At 58.4% G+C, this 16,001-nt stretch overlaps 1 non-coding gene across 1 annotated transcript; it reads right to left on the bottom strand.

Moving 5' to 3' along the window:
• Positions 1–1,916: 1,916 nt before the first annotated feature.
• Positions 1,917–2,023, bottom strand: LOC121283666. The gene has a single exon (XR_005944315.1). It is a non-coding gene; the product is annotated as a U6 spliceosomal RNA (small nuclear RNA).
• Between the last annotated feature and the right edge of the window lie 13,978 nt (positions 2,024–16,001).

Raw genomic sequence — 16,001 nt, 5'->3', positions numbered from 1 at the left:
CAGCACTTGGCGCCTTAGCGCCCACGGACCCGGGAGCACACGCGGACATGACGCCGGGGCCGGATGATGTTTTTTCCCCCGAGCCGGTTTTTCCATGTGTTTGGGGGGTTTGGGGCGTTTCAGGGGCCGCCTCCAAATTTCGGGTCTTCCTCCGCGCCTTCTTACGGCGCGGGGGCTCTCCCCCCGCCTCACCGGCAGCCGAGATGGCAGCTGCTGCCGGGGTCGCTTCCCCTTGCGGGGAGGGAGATGGAGTGGTGGCGGGGGGAGGAGGGGCGGTGCCAGCCGCGGCCGCTTGGGTGGGGCTCGTGGCCTTGGAGGCGGGGCAGTTCTTTCTTACGTGCCCCACCTCCTTACAGGCATGGCACCGCACACCCTCCGCGGTCCAGAAGACCCGATAGGCGGTCCCCTCAAAATTAACTGAGAAGGCCCCCTCCAGGCACTCCTCCCGGGCCAAGCGGACGAAAACTTGGCGCCGGAAGGAGTACACGTGGCGGAGGGCCGAGTCTTTGAGGCCGAGCGGGACTGGTGCAACCCCCGACCTGACCTCCCCCAGCTTATTAAGGTGGGGGAGGAGGAGCCCACATGGTATAAAGGGCGGGACATTTGAAATAACAATCCTCTGGGCGGTGGCCTCAAGGGGATCCACCGCCAGAAAAGTCCCGCCCACAGTGAGCCCCTTCTGCAGGGCGAGCCGCACCGCCCGCTCGGACCTCAAGAAAAAGATGGCCCTCCCATACATCTTTGAGGCCGCGACAATGGCTGAGGGGCCGACAACCCCAGCCATAGCCTTAACGCAGGCCTCAATAGTCATCTCAGGGTGAGCGTAGCATTTTACCCCGAGGGCCCTGGTGAGGAGACGGAATGGCGACAGGGCAACGGGAGCAGCAGGAGCTGCAGAAGCAACCACCCCCGCATAAGTCTTTTTTGTAGGCCCTGCCACCGGTGACAAAGCCGCCTCCACATTAGCCCTCGAGGGCCCGGCCACAGGAGATGTTGAACTGGCTTTAAGGCCAGAGCCACACCCACCCTGGGAAGGATTGGCCATTTTTTTTTTTTAAATTATATATATTTTTTAATATATATATATTTTTTTTTATTAAATATACAATGTTCCTCCCTAGGGAGGGAGGTAGTAATAACCTCCCCCTTTTGTACAGGAGAGGAGAGGAGGGAGAGGAGTGAAGGACAGGGAGGCACAGGAGGGAAAAGGGAAGAGTCCAGGTGGGTGTCTCCAGTGAAAGGTGGATGTTGGGTGGGGTGTGATGATCTTCTTGCAGGGGGAGGCGATGTCTTCACCAGCCAGTTTGCCGGCCAGGATTCCTCAGCGGGGCAGAGATGGACACCCAGGTAGAGGAGGCTGGTCCTGCTCCAGGTGAAAGGCCTGAGCTCCTCGGGTAGGGGATCCATCTGCCACTGACCGACCAGGAGTCCAGAACACTTACCCCAGTTGATCCTGGCAGAAGAAGCGGCAGAGTAGACCTCCTGGCACTCGCGCATCCTCCGCAGGTCAGCCGGGTCACTAAACATAAGGAGCACGTCATCGGCGTAAGCCGAAAGGACCACCCCGATGCCCGGCCCGCGCAGAACCAATCCCGACAACCTCCTCCGCAAGAGGCGCAGGAAAGGCTCCACGCAAATAGAATACAACTGGCCAGACAGGGGGCAGCCCTGACGTACCCCTCTCCCAAAGCAAAGGGGCGCCGTCAGGGACCCGTTAACCTTCACTAGACACTCCGCGGCAGTGTACAGAAGTCGGATCCGGGCGACAAAATGCGTCCCGAACCCGAAAGCTCGCAGAGTTCTGAGTAAGTATCCGTGATCCACCCTGTCGAACGCCTTCTCCTGATCGAGAGACAGGAAGGCGCTCGACAGACCAGCCCTCTGGGAATGGTGGATGATGTCCCGGACCAGAAAAAAAAAATATGGAATGCTTCACGAATTTGCGTGTCATCCTTGCGCAGGGGCCATGCTAATCTTCTCTGTATCGTTCCAATTTTAGTATATGTGCTGCCGAAGCGAGCACAATTTCTAATGTAACTCTTTTGAGTACAAACCCGTTTCCATCTGTTTCAGATGAAGTTACATTGTTTCATAGTTTGCCATTGTGAGATTTGAACTCTTGATACTCTTTTGAGTAAACCTGTTTCCATCTGTTTCAGATGAAGTTACATTGTTTCATAGTTTGCCATTGTGAGATTTGAACTCTTGATACTCTTTTGAGTAAACCTGTTTCCATCTGTTTCAGATGAAGTTACATTGTTTCATAGTTTGCCATTGTGAGATTTGAACTCTTGATCTGGGGGTTACAAACCCAGTACCATAACCACTTGGCTATTTAGGCCAAGCCTAAATGATGTAACTCTTTTGAGTACAAACCCATTTCCATCTGTTTCAGATGAAGTTATATTATTTCATAGTTTGCCATTGTGAGATTTGAACTCTTGATAATCTTTTAAATGAAAACCAAATCAACAAAATTGGGATAAATCAGGCACAGCCCCTAATTCAGGTCAGCTGTAAAACCAAGAACAAAGTTTAAAGGAAACTTACAAACTTTAAATCAAAATGTGATTAAAGGGGTCAACAAAACACCCCAGTCCCCGCGGTGCCCACCGAGCACGGAAGGCCTCGAGAGTGCCAGCAGACACCGCGTGCTCCTTCTCCAGGGACATCCGGCAGCGAACATAGCCGCGGAAGAGGGACAAACAATCGGGCGGGACTCCCCCGTCGATCGCCCGCTGCCTGGACCTGTTAATGGCCAACTTGGCCAGGCCCAGGAGCAGGTTCACGAGGAGGTCCTCCTCCTTCCCGACCCCCCTCCGCACCGGGTGCCCATAGATCAGGAGCGTGGGGCTGAAGTGCAAACAAAACATCAATAAAAGGTTTTTCAAATAACTAAAAAGGGAGTGCAGCCTACAACACCCTATGTATACATGGTCCACGGACTCCACAAGACCGCAAAAAGGGCATGTGTCCTGAGAGTCCGTGAACCTATGCATCCTCTTATTATAAGGGACTGCTGCATGCAACACCCTCCAACCCAGGTCCCCGATAGAAAGGGGGAGGACACCTCCGTAGAGGGCCTCCCATCGAGGGCCTCCGCCGCCGGACGGCAACAAGGCACGCCAGGGCGTGTCCGGTCGACGGACAAGGGCGAGAAAATGGAAGGTGTGCAGCAGCAGTCCATACAAAAAGCCCCTCTTTGCTGTGCCAAAAGGCACAGAGGGCATGTCCCCGAGGCGGCTCATATTGCGGGGCACCAGCACCCGAGGGAGGGTTCGGGGCTTGGGGCCAATGTGGAATTCCGTCCGAACAGGGGAACGCTCAGACGGAAGACCACCGCGCACCTGGGCCACCTCAAGACCCAAAATAACGTCGGGTCCGAGCACGACCGTTCTCAGGTCTTGGATGGCATCGGCTGCGACCTGGACACTCACAGACGCGCGTCGTGCCAACTCCTGCGGGAGCATCCAGCCCAGTCCTCCGCCACCCAGCACGTCCCCGATCCTGGTCACCCCTGCGGCCACAGCCCTCCTCTCCGCCAACCACTGAAAAGGACGGAGGGGCGGATTCCTGAGCAGCGGCTCTCTGACGATAGCCGCTACTCCTGACGGGGGAGAGCTGCGTCGCGAGGCGACCACTTTCCAGACTTTGATCAGGTCCTGGTAAAAGACGGGCAACGCCTGCAAGGAGCCACCGAGGCCCAGCTGTTCTATAAACAGGAGCTGCACGTCATAATTCAGGCCGTGCACCTGACGGAAGAAATACGTCATCAGGGCACACCATCTAGGAGGAGGCTCAACGTAGAGGTATCGCTGCAGGGACTGAAGGCGGAAAGTCGCCACCTGTGTGCGTAGGCACACTAGCGCCTGACCACCCTCCCTAAGCGGGAGACTCAGAACCTCGGCAGCGACCCAGTGCAATCTTTTGTCCCAGAAGAAGTCGACTAATAATCTCTGGATTCTTGTGACAAAGTCCGGGGGAGGGGTCAAAGTGACCAGCCGATACCACAACATGCCGGCGATCAGCTGGTTTATGACCAGAACTCGACCCCGGTAAGATAGCACTCGGAGCAGTCCTGTCCAGCGCCGCAGGCGAGCGGTGACTTTCGTCTCCAGTTCCTGCCAGTTTGCCGGCCAGGATTCCTCAGCGGGGCAGAGATGGACACCCAGGTAGAGGAGGCTGGTCCTGCTCCAGGTGAAAGGCCTGAGCTCCTCGGGTAGGGGATCCATCTGCCACTGACCGACCAGGAGTCCAGAACACTTACCCCAGTTGATCCTGGCAGAAGAAGCGGCAGAGTAGACCTCCTGGCACTCGCGCATCCTCCGCAGGTCAGCCGGGTCACTAAACATAAGGAGCACGTCATCGGCGTAAGCCGAAAGGACCACCCCGATGCCCGGCCCGCGCAGAACCAATCCCGACAACCTCCTCCGCAAGAGGCGCAGGAAAGGCTCCACGCAAATAGAATACAACTGGCCAGACAGGGGGCAGCCCTGACGTACCCCTCTCCCAAAGCGAAGGGGCGCCGTCAGGGACCCGTTAACCTTCACTAGACACTCCGCGGCAGTGTACAGAAGTCGGATCCGGGCGACAAAATGCGTCCCGAACCCGAAAGCTCGCAGAGTTCCGAGTAAGTATCCGTGATCCACCCTGTCGAACGCCTTCTCCTGATCGAGAGACAGGAAGGCGCTCGACAGACCAGCCCTCTGGGAATGGTGGATGATGTCCCGGACCAGATGGATGTTATCATAAATGGTTCGGTCCGGGACGGTGTAGGACTGGTCAGGGTGGATCATGTGGTCCAGCACGGTGCCAAGCCGAGAAGACATGGCTCGGGCGAAGATTTTGTAGTCCGTGCTGAGGAGGGAGACCGGGCGCCAGTTTTTAAGAAGGCGAAGATCCCCCTTCTTCGGTAGCAGGGCAATCACGGCCCTGCGCCACGAAAGGGGCATCTCCCCGGTAGCAATGCTCTCCCCCAGGACCCCCGCGAAGTCGCTCCCCAAGACGTCCCAGAACGCCCTGAAGAACTCCACGGTCAGCCCGTCTAGTCCCGGGGTTTTGCCCCTAGAAAGACCGTCAAGTGCGCCGGTCAGCTCCCCCAGACTTATAGGGGAGTCGAGCTTTCCGGCGCACTCCGGGCCGACCTGCGGCAGGTCCTCCCACAAAACTCTGCAAGCTTCCTCACTGGACATATCCGGAGAGAAAAGGGCAGTGTAGTAATCTCGGGCAATGGCCCTGATGCCCTCCGGATCCGAGACAAGTGATCCGTCGTCGGCCAGCAGCGTAAAGAGCTGCTTACGGACCCCGTGCCTTTTTTCCAGTGAGTAGAAGAAGGGAGAGCCACGGTCCATCTCCTTAAGGAAACAGATCCGCGACCTCACGAACGCGCCCCGAGACCCGACCAGTTGCAGGTCCCGCAGCGCGCCCTTCTTCTCATCGTACACCGACCGCAGGGCCGGGTCCGCGTCGGGCTGACGGAGACGTGCCTCCAGGTCGAGCACCTCCTTCTCCAACTCCTCAACCCTGGATTTGCGTCTCTTTGTCGACCCCTTCGCGTACTCTTGACAGAAAACACGGACGTGAGTCTTGCCCACGTCCCACCATAGCCTCAAGGAGGGGAAGCCTCCCCGCTTCCTTCTCCAGCCGGCCCAGAAGCGACGGAACGAGTCCAGGAACCGCTGGTCTTCCAACAACAGGTTATTAAAATGCCAGTACGCGGACCCCGTCCGAGCGCAGAACGAAGTGAGCTCCGCCCACACCAGACGGTGGTCCGTGCACGGAACCTGCTGTATAGAAGCAGCCGGAACGCAGGACACGTACGCCTTCGAAAAGTAAAGGCGGTCGAGTCTGGACGCTCCGACTCCAGGTGACACAAAGGTGAACACGCTGGAGTCAGGATGGAGATTTCGCCAGACGTCCACTAAGTCGAAGGACCTGACCAGGTCCCGCAACTTACTCACACCTCGCGTGCAGTGTGGGGTACCGTGACGGTCCCGGACCCCGAGGGTGCAATTGAAATCCCCCCCGAGGACGATGCACTCGCCAGCGTCGATGGAGCCGAGATGAGTGGACACTTCTTCAAAGAAGCTCGCTTGCTGCTGCGTGCCCAGGGGAGCGTACACATTCACAAAGTGAAGCACCGCCCCCCCCAGACGCACAGTCAGGTGCAGCAACCGGCCTGGCACCGGCTCCTTGACCCCCAAGATCTCCGGCTGAAAATGCGGGGCCAACAAGATAGCCACCCCGCCAGAATTGGAGGCTAGGTGACTCATGTAGACCCCCCCTCGCCACTCCAGGAGCCACGTGGCTTCGTCTCCCGGAACGGTATGGGTTTCTTGCAGGAAGCACAACGCATACTTCCCGTCCCTGAGGACCGAGAAGTTCTGGAACCTGCGCTGTGCGGCCCTGCTGCCGCGGATGTTGAGGCTGGCTATAGTCGTCTTCATTGTCAAAGGTACATCAAATCTTCACCTTAAGTCATTAAAAAGAAGAAGAGGACTTTTTTAGTCCTTCCTCTCCTTCAGGAGCCCAGCGAGAAACGTTTGGACCCTCCGCCGCGCGTTCCTATCCAACTCAGGAGACTTGAGAGCCTCGCGAGTGGACCAGAACACCAGCGGAAAAGAATGCCACCGGTCCAAGGCCAACTGAACCCTGTCTCGGCGACCGCGATGACTCGCCAAAAAGTCCCGGAGTTCCCTTGGGGGGATGAGGGGGGAGTCAGTGGAGGGCACCAGGGGATCCACCGCCTCGCTTGAGAGCGACTCAGCGTAATCTCCAGCGCTCACCACGGACACCCCGTCCTCCTCCAGGTCGTCGCCTCCAGCTTCCGACCCCTCCCCCGCATTGAGTACGGGGGCTGATTCGGAGCTGCCAGCTGGCCCCACCTGTACCTCGATCCCACCCCCAGGATCAAGGCCAGAGGGGTCCTCTCTGGTCTCCTCTAAACGTTTTGGGTCAGAGGGCAGCGGCAGTTCTGATGCCCGCTCTCCTCCCGGCACCGGGTCGTCCGGGGAGCTCAGGACAAGCTCCTGACCTAAAACTAGGACGCCCGGTGCGAAGGTTTGGGAGGGAGCGGGAAGGCCTTCCTTTTCGCCGCCACCCAATGACCCGTTGACATTTTTTAAGTTTTGAAAGTTGCAGTCCCCCGATGAGCCAGAAGGTACCTCGGGGGTATCGAGGGTCTCTGAGTCGGGCACCACCTCAAGGGAGGTGCCTTCAGTGACCCCCGAGGGGCCCTGTTCAGGGGACTGCAGCAGGTTGACAGGGGTAATAGTGGTGGGAGTCGGTGCAGGGGTTTTGAGTTCCCCCAGAGGACAGGGCGAGATTTTACTTGGTGGAGACGCCACCACCTCTTCATCGGGGGAAGGGACACACCCAACTTCTTCAGTTTGGGCATCACCCACCTCCTCCTCCGAAGCGTGACGTCTCTTCCGGGTCAGGCTGGGGGCTAGGGAGACCTCCATTTCCGAGGCCCCCTCCTCCTTGTCCAGCCCTCCCGGACACTCCACCCTCTGGGTTTTGGGTGTTAGATACCCCGGCTCGGGGTCCCGCGTCCCTTCCCCGCCGGCCCCGGGAGCACGCGCAGGGACGACGCCGGGCCCAGCACTCGGCGCCTTAGCACCCACGGGCCCGGGAGCACACGCGGACACGACGCCGGGGCCGGATGTTGTCTTTTCCCCCGAGCCGGTGCTTGCAGGTGTTTGGGGGGTTTGGGGCGTTTCAGGGGCCGCCTCCAAATTTCGGGTCTTCCTCCGCGCCTTCTTACGGCGCGGGGGCTCTCCCCCCGCCTCACCGGCAGCCGAGATGGCAGCTGCTGCCGGGGTCGCTTCCCCTTGCGGGGAGGGAGATGGAGTGGTGGCGGGGGGAGGAGGGGCGGTGCCAGCCGCGGCCGCTTGAGTGGGGCTCGTGGCCTTGGAGGCGGGGCAGTTCTTTCTTACGTGCCCCACCTCCTTACAGGCATGGCACCGCACACCCTCCGCGGTCCAGAAGACCCGATAGGCGGTCCCCTCAAAATTAACTGAGAAGGCCCCCTCCAGGCACTCCTCCTGGGCCAAGCGGACGAAAACTTGGCGCCGGAAGGAGTACACGTGGCGGAGGGCCGAGTCTTTGAGGCCGAGCGGGACTGGTGCAACCCCCGACCTGACCTCCCCCAGCTTATTAAGGTGGGGGAGGAGGAGCCCACATGGTATAAAGGGCGGGACATTTGAAATAACAATCTTCTGGGCGGTGGCCTCAAGGGGATCCACCGCCAGAAAAGTCCCGCCCACAGTGAGCCCCTTCTGCAGGGCGAGTCGCACCGCCCGCTCGGACCTCAAGAAAAAGATGGCCCTCCCATACATCTTTGAGGCCGCGACAATGGCTGAGGGGCCGACAACCCCAGCCATAGCCTTAACGCAGGCCTCAATAGTCATCTCAGGGTGAGCGTAGCATTTTACCCCGAGGGCCCTGGTGAGGAGACGGAATGGCGACAGGGCAGCGGGAGCAGCAGGAGCTGCAGAAGCAACCACCCCCGCATAAGTCTTTTTTGTAGGCCCTGCCACCGGTGACAAAGCCGCCTCCACATTAGCCCTCGAGGGCCCGGCCACAGGAGATGTTGAACTGGCTTTAAGGCCAGAGCCACGCCCACCCTGGGAAGGATTGGCCATTTTTTTTTTAAATTATATATATTTTTTAATATATATATTTTTTTTTTATTAAATATACAATGTTCCTCCCTAGGGAGGGAGGTAGTAATAACCTCCCCCTTTTGTACAGGAGAGGAGAGGAGGGAGAGGAGTGAAGGACAGGGAGGCACAGGAGGGAAAAGGGAAGAGTCCAGGTGGGTGTCTCCAGTGAAAGGTGGATGTTGGGTGGGGTGTGATGATCTTCTTGCAGGGGGAGGCGATGTCTTCACCAGCCACCGCTGGCCTTACTGGGAAAGGGCTGGGTGGGGCGGGGGGGGTAGCAGAATGGTGGTTTTAACCACACACCCCCCTCTCTTCCTTCCCCAAACCTTCCTGCAGTCTTCTTTCCTCCCCCTACAAAACACAGTCCTTTATTGCCCCCACCTTACACAAACAATAATGTTGGACACCCACCTAGGATGTTGTTTTCAGACACAGTCCTGGCCTCCTGGCCTCCCTCTCTCTCCTTTTGCTCCACACGGGCAGGTCCAGCAGCAGCAGCAAACACCTTCAAGTGCAGGTCCAGCAGCAGCAGCAAACACCCTCAAGTGCAGGGGCAGCAGCAGCAGCAAACACCCTCAAGTGCAGGAGCAGCAGCAGCACACAGCAGAAGCAACAACCCCAAAGGCAGCAGCAGAAACAGTTGAAACACTGAGGAGCAGCAACACCAACACCACACACCTTCTCTCCTCAGTACCAGGAAACCAACTGAATCCACAATTACCTCCACGAGATCATTAAGAAAATGAACTCTTGATAATCTTTTAAATGAAAACCAAATCAACAAAATTGGGATAAATCAGGCACAGCCCCTAATTCAGGTCAGCTGTAAAACCAAGAACAAAGTTTAAAGGAAACTTACAAACTTTAAATCAAAATGTGATTAAAGGGGTCAACAAAACACCCCAGTCCCCGCGGTGCCCACCGAGCACGGAAGGCCTCGAGAGTGCCAGCAGACACCGCGTGCTCCTTCTCCAGGGACATCCGGCAGCGAACGTAGCCGCGGAAGAGGGACAAACAATCGGGCGGGACTCCCCCGTCGATCGCCCGCTGCCTGGACCTGTTAATGGCCAACTTGGCCAGGCCCAGGAGCAGGTTCACGAGGAGGTCCTCCTCCTTCCCGACCCCCTTCCGCACCGGGTGCCCATAGATCAGGAGCGTGGGGCTGAAGTGCAAACAAAACATCAATAAAAGGTTTTTCAAATAACTAAAAAGGGAGTGCAGCCTACAACACCCTATGTATACATGGTCCACGGGCTCCACAAGACCGCAAAAAGGGCACGTGTCCTGAGAGTCCGTGAACCTATGCATCCTCTTATTATAAGGGACTGCCGCATGCAACACCCTCCAACCCAGGTCCCCGATAGAAAGGGGGAGGACACCTCCGTAGAGGGCCTCCCATCGGGGGCCTCCGCCGCCGGACGGCAACAAGGCACGCCAAGGCGTGTCCGGGCGACGGACAAGGGCGAGAAAATGGAAGGTGTGCAGCAGCAGTCCGTACAAAAAGCCCCTCTTTGCCGTGCCAAAAGGCACAGAGGGCATGTCCCCGAGGTGGCTCATATTGCGGGGCACCAGCACCCGAGGGAGGGTTCGGGGCTTGGGGCCAATGTGGAATTCCGTCCGAACAGGGGAACGCTCAGACGGAAGACCACCGCGCACCTGGGCCACCTCAAGACCCAAAATAACGTCGGGTCCGAGCACGACCGTTCTCAGGTCTTGGATGGCATCGGCTGCGACCTGGACACTCACAGACGCGCGTCGCGCCAACTCCTGCGGGAGCATCCAGCCCAGTCCTCCGCCACCCAGCACGTCCCCGATCCTGGTCACCCCTGCGGCCACAGCCCTCCTCTCCGCCAACCACTGAAAAGGACGGAGGGGCGGATTCCTGAGCAGCGGCTCTCTGACGATAGCTGCTACTCCTGACGGGGGAGAGCTGCGTCGCGAGGCGACCACTTTCCAGACTTTGATCAGGTCCTGGTAAAAGACGGGCAACGCCTGCAAGGAGCCACCGAGGCCCAGCTGTTCTATAAACAGGAGCTGCACGTCATAATTCAGGCCGTGCACCTGACGGAAGAAATACGTCATCAGGGCACACCATCTAGGAGGAGGCTCAACGTAGAGGTATCGCTGCAGGGTCTGAAGGCGGAAAGTCGCCACCTGTGTGCGTAGGCACACTAGCGCCTGACCACCCTCCCTAAGCGGGAGACTCAGAACCTCGGCAGCGACCCAGTGCAATCTTTTGTCCCAGAAGAAGTCGACTAACAATCTCTGGATTCTTGTGACAAAGTCCGGGGGAGGGGTCAAAGTGACCAGCCGATACCACAACATGGCGGCGATCAGCTGGTTTATGACCAGAGCTCGACCCCGGTAAGATAGCACTCGAAGCAGTCCTGTCCAGCGCCGCAGGCGAGCGGTGACTTTCGTCTCCAGTTCCTGCCAGTTTGCCGGCCAGGATTCCTCAGCGGGGCAGAGATGGACCCCCAGGTAGAGGAGGCTGGTTCTGCTCCAGGTGAAAGGCCTGAGCTCCTCGGGTAGGGGATCCATCTGCCACTGACCGACCAGGAGTCCAGAACACTTACCCCAGTTGATCCTGGCAGAAGAAGCGGCAGAGTAGACCTCCTGGCACTCGCGCATCCTCCGCAGGTCAGCCGGGTCACTAAACATAAGGAGCACGTCATCGGCGTAAGCCGAAAGGACCACCCCGATGCCCGGCCCGCGCAGAACCAATCCCGACAACCTCCTCCGCAAGAGGCGCAGGAAAGGCTCCACGCAAATAGAATACAACTGGCCAGACAGGGGGCAGCCCTGACGTACCCCTCTCCCAAAGCGAAGGGGCGCCGTCAGGGACCCGTTAACCTTCACTAGACACTCCGCGGCAGTGTACAGAAGTCGGATCCGGGCGACAAAATGCGTCCCGAACCCGAAAGCTCGCAGAGTTCCGAGTAAGTATCCGTGATCCACCCTGTCGAACGCCTTCTCCTGATCGAGAGACAGGAAGGCGCTCGACAGACCAGCCCTCTGGGAATGGTGGATGATGTCCCGGACCAGATGGATGTTATCATAAATGGTTCGGTCCGGGACGGTGTAGGACTGGTCAGGGTGGATCATGTGGTCCAGCACGGTGCCGAGCCGAGAAGACATGGCTCGGGCGAAGATTTTGTAGTCCGTGCTGAGGAGGGAGACCGGGCGCCAGTTTTTAAGAAGGCGAAGATCCCCCTTCTTCGGTAGCAGGGCAATCACGGCCCTGCGCCACGAAAGGGGCATCTCCCCGGTAGCAATGCTCTCCCCCAGGACCCCCGCGAAGTCGCTCCCCAAGACGTCCCAGAACGCCCTGAAGAACTCCACGGTCAGCCCGTCTAGTCCCGGGGTTTTGCCCCTAGAAAGACCGTCAAGTGCGCCGGTCAGCTCCCCCAGACTTATAGGGGAGTCGAGCTTTCCGGCGCACTCCGGGCCGACCTGCGGCAGGTCCTCCCACAAAACTCTGCAAGCTTCCTCACTGGACATATCCGGAGAGAAAAGGGCAGTGTAGTAATCTCGGGCAATGGCCCTGATGCCCTCCGGATCCGAGACAAGTGATCCGTCGTCGGCCAGCAGCGTAAAGAGCTGCTTACGGACCCCGTGCCTTTTTTCCAGTGAGTAGAAGAAGGGAGAGCCACGGTCCATCTCCTTAAGGAAACAGATCCGCGACCTCACGAACGCGCCCCGAGACCCGACCAGTTGCAGGTCCCGCAGCGCGCCCTTCTTCTCATCGTACACCGACCGCAGGGCCGGGTCCGCGTCGGGCTGACGGAGACGTGCCTCCAGGTCGAGCACCTCCTTCTCCAACTCCTCGACCCTGGATTTGCGTCTCTTTGTCGACCCCTTCGCGTACTCTTGACAGAAAACACGGACGTGAGTCTTGCCCACGTCCCACCATAGCCTCAAGGAGGGGAAGCCTCCCCGCTTCCTTCTCCAGCCGGCCCAGAAGCGACGGAACGAGTCCAGGAACCGCTGGTCTTCCAACAACAGGTTATTAAAATGCCAGTACGCGGACCCCGTCCGAGCGCAGAACGAAGTGAGCTCCGCCCACACCAGACGGTGGTCCGTGCACGGAACCTGCTGTATAGAAGCAGCCGGAACGCAGGACACGTACGCCTTCGAAAAGTAAAGGCGGTCGAGTCTGGACGCTCCGACTCCAGGTGACACAAAGGTGAACACGCTGGAGTCAGGATGGAGATTTCGCCAGACGTCCACTAAGTCGAAGGACCTGACCAGGTCCCGCAACTTACTCACACCTCGCGTGCAGTGCGGGGTACCGTGACGGTCCCGGACCCCGAGGGTGCAATTGAAATCCCCCCCGAGGACGATGCACTCGCCAGCGTCGATGGAGCCGAGATGAGTGGACACTTCTTCAAAGAAGCTCGCTTGCTGCTGCGTGCCCAGGGGAGCGTACACATTCACAAAGTGAAGCACCGCCCCCCCCAGACGCACAGTCAGGTGCAGCAACCGGCCTGGCACTGGCTCCTTGACCCCCAAGATCTCCGGCTGAAAATGCGGGGCCAACAAGATAGCCACCCCGCCAGAATTGGAGGCTAGGTGACTCATGTAGACAAAGACTTATTTCTTCTTGTAACTCTTTCGAGTACAAACACGTTTCCATCTGTCCCCATTCAGATGAGGTTACATTGTTTCATAGTTTGCCATTGTGAGATTTGAACTCTTGATAATCTTTTAAATGAAAACCAAATCAACAAAATTGGGATAAATCAGGCACAGCCCCTAATTCAGGTCAGCTGTAAAACCAAGAACAAAGTTTAAAGGAAACTTACAAACTTTAAATCAAAATGTGATTAAAGGGGTCAACAAAACACCCCAGTCCCCGCGGTGCCCACCGAGCACGGAAGGCCTCGAGAGTGCCAGCAGACACCGCGTGCTCCTTCTCCAGGGACATCCGGCAGCGAACGTAGCCGCGGAAGAGGGACAAACAATCGGGCGGGACTCCCCCGTCGATCGCCCGCTGCCTGGACCTGTTAATGGCCAACTTGGCCAGGCCCAGGAGCAGGTTCACGAGGAGGTCCTCCTCCTTCCCGACCCCCTTCCGCACCGGGTGCCCATAGATCAGGAGCGTGGGGCTGAAGTGCAAACAAAACATCAATAAAAGGTTTTTCAAATAACTAAAAAGGGAGTGCAGCCTACAACACCCTATGTATACATGGTCCACGGACTCCACAAGACCGCAAAAAGGGCACGTGTCCTGAGAGTCCGCGAACCAATGCATCCTCTTATTATAAGGGACTGCTGCATGCAACACCCTCCAACCCAGGTCTCCGATAGAAAGGGGGAGGACACCTCCGTAGAGGGCCTCCCATCGGGGGCTTCCGCCGCCGGACGGCAACAAGGCACGCCAGGGCGTGTCCGGTCGACGGACAAGGGCGAGAAAATGGAAGGTGTGCAGCAGCAGTCCGTACAAAAAGCTCCTCTTTGCCGTGCCAAAAGGCACAGAGGGCATGTCCCCGAGGCGGCTCATATTGCGGGGCACCAGCACCCGAGGGAGGGTTCGGGGCTTGGGGCCAATGTGGAATTCCGTCCGAACAGGGGAACGCTCAGACGGAAGACCACCGCGCACCTGGGCCACCTCAAGACCCAAAATAACGTCGGGTCCGAGCACGACCGTTCTCAGGTCTTGGATGGCATCGGCTGCGACCTGGACACTCACAGACGCGCGTCGCGCCAACTCCTGCGGGAGCATCCAGCCCAGTCCTCCGCCACCCAGCACGTCCCCGATCCTGGTCACCCCTGCGGCCACAGCCCTCCTCTCCGCCAACCACTGAAAAGGACGGAGGGGCGGATTCCTGAGCAGCGGCTCTCTGACGATAGCCGCTACTCCTGACGGGGGAGAGCTGCGTCGCGAGGCGACCACTTTCCAGACTTTGATCAGGTCCTGGTAAAAGACGGGCAACGCCTGCAAGGAGCCACCGAGGCCCAGCTGTTCTATAAACAGGAGCTGCACGTCATAATTCAGGCCGTGCACCTGACGGAAGAAATACGTCATCAGGGCACACCATCTAGGAGGAGGCTCGACGTAGAGGTATCGCTGCAGGGTCTGAAGGCGGAAAGTCGCCACCTGTGTGCGTAGGCACACTAGCGCCTGACCACCCTCCCTAAGCGGGAGACTCAGAACCTCGGCAGCGACCCAGTGCAATCTTTTGTCCCAGAAGAAGTCGACTAACAATCTCTGGATTCTTGTGACAAAGTCCGGGGGAGGGGTCAAAGTGACCAGCCGATACCACAACATGGCGGCGATCAGCTGGTTTATGACCAGAACTCGACCCCGGTAAGATAGCACTCGGAGCAGTCCTGTCCAGCGCCGCAGGCGAGCGGTGACTTTCGTCTCCAGTTCCTGCCAGTTTGCCGGCCAGGATTCCTCAGCGGGGCAGAGATGGACCCCCAGGTAGAGGAGGCTGGTCCTGCTCCAGGTGAAAGGCCTGAGCTCCTCGGGTAGGGGATCCATCTGCCACTGACCGACCAGGAGTCCAGAACACTTACCCCAGTTGATCCTGGCAGAAGAAGCGGCAGAGTAGACCTCCTGGCACTCGCGCATCCTCCGCAGGTCAGCCGGGTCACTAAACATAAGGAGCACGTCATCGGCGTAAGCCGAAAGGACCACCCCGATGCCCGGCCCGCGCAGAACCAATCCCGACAACCTCCTCCGCAAGAGGCGCAGGAAAGGCTCCACGCAAATAGAATACAACTGGCCAGACAGGGGGCAGCCCTGACGTACCCCTCTCCCAAAGCGAAGGGGCGCCGTCAGGGACCCGTTAACCTTCACTAGACACTCCGCGGCAGTGTACAGAAGTCGGATCCGGGCGACAAAATGCGTCCCGAACCCGAAAGCTCGCAGAGTTCCGAGTAAGTATTCGTGATCCACCCTGTCGAACGCCTTCTCCTGATCGAGAGACAGGAAGGCGCTCGACAGACCAGCCCTCTGGGAATGGTGGATGATGTCCCGGACCAGATGGATGTTATCATAAATGCTTCGGTCCGGGACGGTGTAGGACTGGTCAGGGTGGATCATGTGGTCCAGCACGGTGCCGAGCCGAGAAGACATGGCTCGGGCGAAGATTTTGTAGTCCGTGCTGAGGAGGGAGACCGGGCGCCAGTTTTGAAGAAGGCGGAGATCCCCCTTCTTCGGTAGCAGGGCAATCACGGCCCTGCGCCACGAAAGGGGCATCTCCCCGGTAGCAATGCTCTCCCCCAGGACCCCCGCGAAGTCGCTCCCCATGACGTCCCAGAACGCCCTGAAGAACTCCACGGTCAGCCCGTCTAGTCCCGGGGTTTTGCCCCTAGAAAGACCGTCGA

This window comes from Carcharodon carcharias, chromosome 10, assembly GCF_017639515.1.
Source record: "Carcharodon carcharias isolate sCarCar2 chromosome 10, sCarCar2.pri, whole genome shotgun sequence".
Classification (NCBI taxonomy): Eukaryota; Metazoa; Chordata; class Chondrichthyes; order Lamniformes; family Lamnidae; genus Carcharodon; species Carcharodon carcharias.
The sequence above is the reverse complement of the archived record's forward strand: the minus strand, read 5'-3'. Positions and strand labels throughout refer to the sequence as shown.